Below are 6,010 nucleotides of genomic sequence, written 5' to 3' on the forward strand. Positions count from 1 at the left end.
AGAGAGTGAGTATAGGACACACACTGCCAGAGGAGGTCAGAGAGGGGCTTTAGGTGATGTAGGGGAGGCAGGCTAGACTTGGAGTCAAGAAGACCAGAATTTAAACCTTGCCTCAAACACTTAACTAGTTTTGTGACTCATAGCAAATCACTGAATTTCTCTCAGAATCAGTTTCTTTATAAATAAAAAAGGGGGCAATACCAGCATGTTCCTGACACAGCTGTGGAGCTCAAAGAAGATAATACATGAAAGTGTTATGCAAACCTTAACAATTTAGGTTATTATCATCATTATTATTGTTGTTGTTGTTGTTATTGTTATTATTACTTCTCAACCTAGGTTATCCATGTGGGAGCCTAAGTTTTTTGGGCCATTGGTGCAAATGCTCCTGCTGAGATGAGAGATCTGAGTATTCTTCTTTCTTGTTATTGTAGTTGCTTAGGCGATCTAAACGTGTGTGACAATTCGTGGCCTCATTTTTGGAGTTTTCTTGGCAAAGATACTGGATGGTTTACCATTTCCTTCTCCAGCTCATTTTACAGACAAGAAAGTGAGTTAAACAATGTTAAGTGACTTACCCAGGGTCACACAGCTAGTAGGTATCTAAGGCCTGATTTGAACTCCGGTCCTCCTGACTCCTTGGCCAGCATTCAATCCACTGAGCCACCTTGTTGCCCCTATTTCTAGCTTAGGTCAAAAGGAGACTGGACTGAGATATTATCTTTGGCTTTTCAGTAACAACTTACTACCTTGTTAAATTTTGTATTTATATTGTGTATATTCATTTATGTATATGTTGTGCTTCCCCCTTCCCCATTATAATATCTTATAAGATCAAGAATCGTTTCATTAATTCAATTTGTAGCCTCAACAACTAGTACATTGTCTGGTGTACAGTTATTGTTTAATAAATGCTTATTGATGGATTGGTTGAAGGTTCTAAAGGAGGGAAGATGCTTTACATGTAAATAAGGTGTGAAGGAAGGGTCAGGGCTAGAATGCAGCAAGACTCTTCTGGCCTTGGGAACAGTCTTGGGGAGGCCTCACATCTGAACAGAAGACACATGCTCTGAATGGTCCCAGGCAAAATCAGATGACTAAGATGAATTGTATTGGCCTTCATTGGTCTTCTTAAAGGATGGACAGCATGGAGTAGGGACAACAGAAAGAAACTGTGGGATGAGAGGGAGGACAAAAGCAAAAATGTTGGATTTGGAAAGCATTTATATTAATACTTTCTTCCCACTCTTTCTTCCCACTCTCAGCCAGCATGGATCAATCAAAAAACAGTATGTGCCAAGTATTAATTGAGGTTTTATGGATACAGTAGAGAAATGTAACAAACATTACCTGCCTTAGAGGACCTTGTGTCCAATTTGGAGTTCAAGAGGGAGGGTTGAGAGACCCGATCACAATTTGGTATCTTAGAGGCTTCCTCAAGCCTTAGAAGCTCCTCATAGCAAAAGAGTCTTCTACTCTAGCCCTTCCTTTCCTTCACACTTCTTTGGTCACAAAGCAGCTTCCCTCATTCAGAACCTTGGCTCAATCCATCAATAAGCATTTATTAAATGCTGACTGTGTACCAGACACTATACTAGGTCTTGGGGATACATACAAATACAATAAACAATACTCACTCTCCGTAAGGGAAAATTGCCTCACTTTTCAAGAAGCAGAGGAAGATGGGCTTTAGAGCAGGGATTTCATAAGAGATATAGAATGCTATGGAAATAAGGTTGAGTAGATAACTACTCTCCTCCTTTTCCATTTGGACCAATAGTATTCTGGATCTTTGGCATTGTTGTTTTTGAACTTTTAAAAGTATCAGTTAGATTTGTTCTCATACCACTTACCTAAATCTTATGTCTTCTGAGATTTTCTTAGTCCTACTTTGGGAAGGTGATACCTGGGCTTATAGGAGTGGAATTCAGTGACTTAGGCTACAGGTGATAGAAGAATAACAGTTTTGAAAGATACAACATGCTATGTCCTCTTTAAAGCCAATCCTAATTGTCTTTTGTAACCTTCCCATTCTCTTTTTCTAAGGCCCTATTTGTGGCCCTGCCAAGTACCCACTGTCCTCACGTTGACCCTATATGCTCCAAATGTCCCATTTCAACTTTCTCTAAGCCTTCAGTTCCTCAGTAAGTCAACAAGCATTAATTCAGTGCTTCCCATGTTTTAGGTGTTAAGCTAAGTCCTGGAGAAACAAAGAAAAACAAAAAGACCATCCCTGCCCTCAGGGAGTTCAGACTGTATTGGGGGAGGCAATATGTAAGATACTGTACATACAATATATTTAAATCTATAAATGAGAGGCAATCTAAGAGGTCAGGTACTAGAGGTGAGAAGAAATGGGAAAGGCCTCTGACAATAAGCTGTGACTTGAAGGAAGCCAGGGAAGCCAGAATGTAGACAAAGGAGAGCATTCCAAGCATGGGGGACAGCCAGGGAAAAGGGAGGAAAGAGATAGAGTGTCACATGCAAAGAACCACAGGAAGGCCTGGATCATAACTTGTGAGAGACAGAATATTCAATGTTCGTAATTTTGCCTTACCCATCCCTCATCTAAACTTTGCCTGCCTTAGTATCTGTTAAATAACAGCTAGTTAATCTGAAAAGTGAATCCATGATAATATGTTTACTGGTTCTCAAACCATCAATCTTTCCAGATAACAGTTAATAAAGTTCTTCCAGGAGCCTTAATCTAAAGTATTGTTGACTCTCGTAATAGAAGTTTTAGGTATCGTGGCAAAAATATTTTGGATAGGATGAGTCCTGGAGTCCTGTATTCATCCTGCATGGGTTGTTGTCTATTTTATCTCTATGTAGAGTCAGCCTCTCCCTATTATCTAAAAGAATATTTTGTTGCTAAGCCACATTCTCAGCTTCTATTCTCTGTTTCCTGGCTTTTGTAAGGCTGTCAAGGACCAAAATTAGGGTTGCTGTATGGGCATTATTAAACAACTTTCCTCACTTTGAGAACATCTCTTCATAAATGTCATGGACTGTATATTTTTTCAGATCTATGAAGATTCAAAATTAGTACACCTCCAAACCTTTCATTATACATGACAGAAGTATATTCATGTTCCTTGGGCCAACCCTCTCAAAGTATAAAAAGAGAAAAAAAAGTATATTCTATAACATGTATTTGAAACCATAATATGAATATTAATGTCAGTATTAACTACAATATAAGAGGAAAGTTGCCATGGTGGTTAGGGAGCCAACCTTAAACTAGGAAATAATGAGATTAAGTCCCTCCTCTGACACATTCTGTCTGTGTCACTCTGGGTGAGTCGCTTAATTTCCCAGGGCTCTTGGAAACTCTTTAAGACTCTAAGTTACAGAGAAAGCATCAACTTGTGTTGGTCAAGGAAGTTTCCCTACTTTGAAATTCCTTATATCAATTAAATCGTAAGTCTCAGCCCTATCCCTATCCTAGAATAAATATTATAATAATAATAACATAAAGTCAGAGTAGTATAGTGGATAAAATATTGGGCTTGGAGTCAGGAAGACCCAAACTCAAATTGACTTTCAGTCAAGAGGACCGGGTTCAAATTTTGCTTTTGACATATACCAACTCTGTGACTGTTGGCAAGTCGCTCAGCCTCTGCTATGATCAGGCAATTCTCTAGATCTTACCTGCTAAGTCATACAAAGGATATAAACTTCATTGATGAGGGGAGTTTCTAGAGCAGGAGTTTCCTATTTTGATGAAATCATAGATCAAAGGATTGTTGTATATTTGAATGTAATTGTTGACTAGCACATATGTATTTCTATACCATATTTAAGGTTTATAAACCAATTTCCTCACTGCAAATATTTGAAATGGATAGTCCACATATAATTATCTCTCTTCCCCTTCCCCCTAAGTTTTCTGCAGTCATCTTTTCTGAGCCCTAACTGATGACATTTAGTTCAGGTACGTGCACTCTATGGATGCTCAAGAAAATAGACACTGGTGATAGAAACGAAAGTGATTATGAAATGATTATGACCATCTCTATGCTAGTAAGCATCTTAGTGTATGTTCTCCAGAGGACTAATAAATCTCAGCATGGCTTGTATTTCTTATATAATTCTCTGACTTGTCTTAGACAAAGGACTCTTTTTCCCATGCCCATAATTGGACCTGAAAGCTAGGACAGCTGTGGAATTGTTTTTAGCAGTCCCTTCTATCGCCTTTGTGCGTGGAGTCCTTGGTTAACACCTATGTTCTCTGTCCTGTACCAGCACTTACAGAAATATGAATGAACCAAGAAGATGAGATAAAAGCCAATGAGAAAGGTGCCATTCTCTCCCTTCCCTGGAGATTATGGTCTAAACTTCTATTCATCTTACCTAGCATGAACCTTTTATCCATTCTTCAAATTTTCCAGGTGCCATGGACTTTATAAAATTGAAATAGAGAGCCAAAACAACACAGGGGTAAAAGCTTGCCAGGATAGAAGCACTACATTTTGCATTCTATTCATGGTAAGTAAAAAAAAAAAGCCAAAAGATGAAAAATCTATGAATGCAACAGGCCTGGGCCACTAGTCACATGAGAAGCCACTTAATATGTGTGATCTCTGGTTCGTGTAATCTCAACTCACTTCCATCTTTTGTATATAGTGGTTACTTCAAAATGCCTAAGTGACCCCATAAGCTCCCCTCTCTGCACCTACTTTAACCCCAATTTCAGCTCAGTCTCAAAATCGGTCTCCTACATTGTGTATTTGCCTCTTCTCCTCACCATATCCTCACTTACTTGGCCTGTCCTGTTCAATTATTTGGCTCTGGTTTCTGCCTTAACCTCAGCCTTTAGTGCAATAGATGTGAACCTTTTCTTTTGAATTTATTTATAATTATAATATAATATAATATAATATAATATAATATAATTATATATATAATATAATATAATATAATATAATATAATATAATATAATATAATATAATATAATATAATATAATATAATGTTATATAATTATATAATATATTATATAATATAATAATATTTATAATAATATTTACAATAATAATTATAATTAATTTATTATTTAAGTGCAAGAACAGGTTATAATGGGGATGGGGGCACATTCACAACAGACTCAAAGGTAGAACCCTAGAGGAATAAGAGAGGGGAGGAGACAGGGAGGTGAGACACTGTAATGTGTGTCTGCTCCAGAGGGGGTTGATCCTGATTTCTGAGCCTTGGTCGAGGGCAGACAATGAAGCACAAGATAAGATGAGGTTTCAGGGGCTACAGGTTTAGGAAACATCAAGGGGTGGCCAGAGTTATACATCCAACTCAAGGTGAGGTCTGAGATTCTGCTTGGATCAGCAGCAGCAATTCCTTTTAGGAACTGAAAGCATAGTGATAAGTTCCATCCCACTTATTTCAGCTCTTAGGAAACATTCTTATGGTTAACATCTTAGTGCTAAAGAATTCTTTCATCGCCTCTCTAACTTCTTGTACTTTGCTTCTAGTTTCTTTGAATATGCAAGCTGCCTGCTCAAAAGCTGCTACTTGCTCCTCAGTTAAAGTGATATGATCTAGATAAGGCTGAAGTGCTGCAGATTTCTGGTTTAAGTCCTTTAGTTTCTACTTACATTTACTGAAATATCTTTCATTTCTGTATACTGCAAGCTAGTCAGTTTGTTCATATTTTCTAGAAGTTTATAGTCTTCACTGGAGGCTGTCAGCTCGCCTGTCACGTATGTGGCCATTTTGGAGAATATGTCCTGTCATAGACCTGTGATGTCTTCCTTGGCAGGCTCTGTGGCCTCCTCAGCCATCTCTACCATGGCATCATCTAGGCCAGGGAGGGGAGGAAGGAGAAAGGATGGAGGGAATGATGGAGATGCGGCAGGGAGGGGAGAAGAAAGGGAGAAAAAGGGAAAGGGGAAGAGTCGGAGGAGATAAGGAGATCTGAGCCTTTTTTAAGGGTCATGGACCCCCATTGGAAGGTTGATGAAGCCTACAGACCTCTTCTCAAAATAATATTTTAATAT

General features: G+C 38.4%; 1 pseudogene; it reads right to left on the reverse strand.

Moving 5' to 3' along the window:
• Nucleotides 1-5,106: 5,106 nt before the first annotated feature.
• LOC144454354 (uncharacterized) lies at nucleotides 5,107-5,794 on the reverse strand (annotated as a pseudogene).
• Between the last annotated feature and the right edge of the window lie 216 nt (nucleotides 5,795-6,010).

Source organism: Phascolarctos cinereus, unplaced genomic scaffold (genome assembly GCF_003287225.1).
Source record: "Phascolarctos cinereus isolate Bilbo 61053 unplaced genomic scaffold, phaCin_HiC Scaffold_726;HRSCAF=1367, whole genome shotgun sequence".
NCBI lineage: Eukaryota > Metazoa > Chordata > Mammalia > Diprotodontia > Phascolarctidae > Phascolarctos > Phascolarctos cinereus.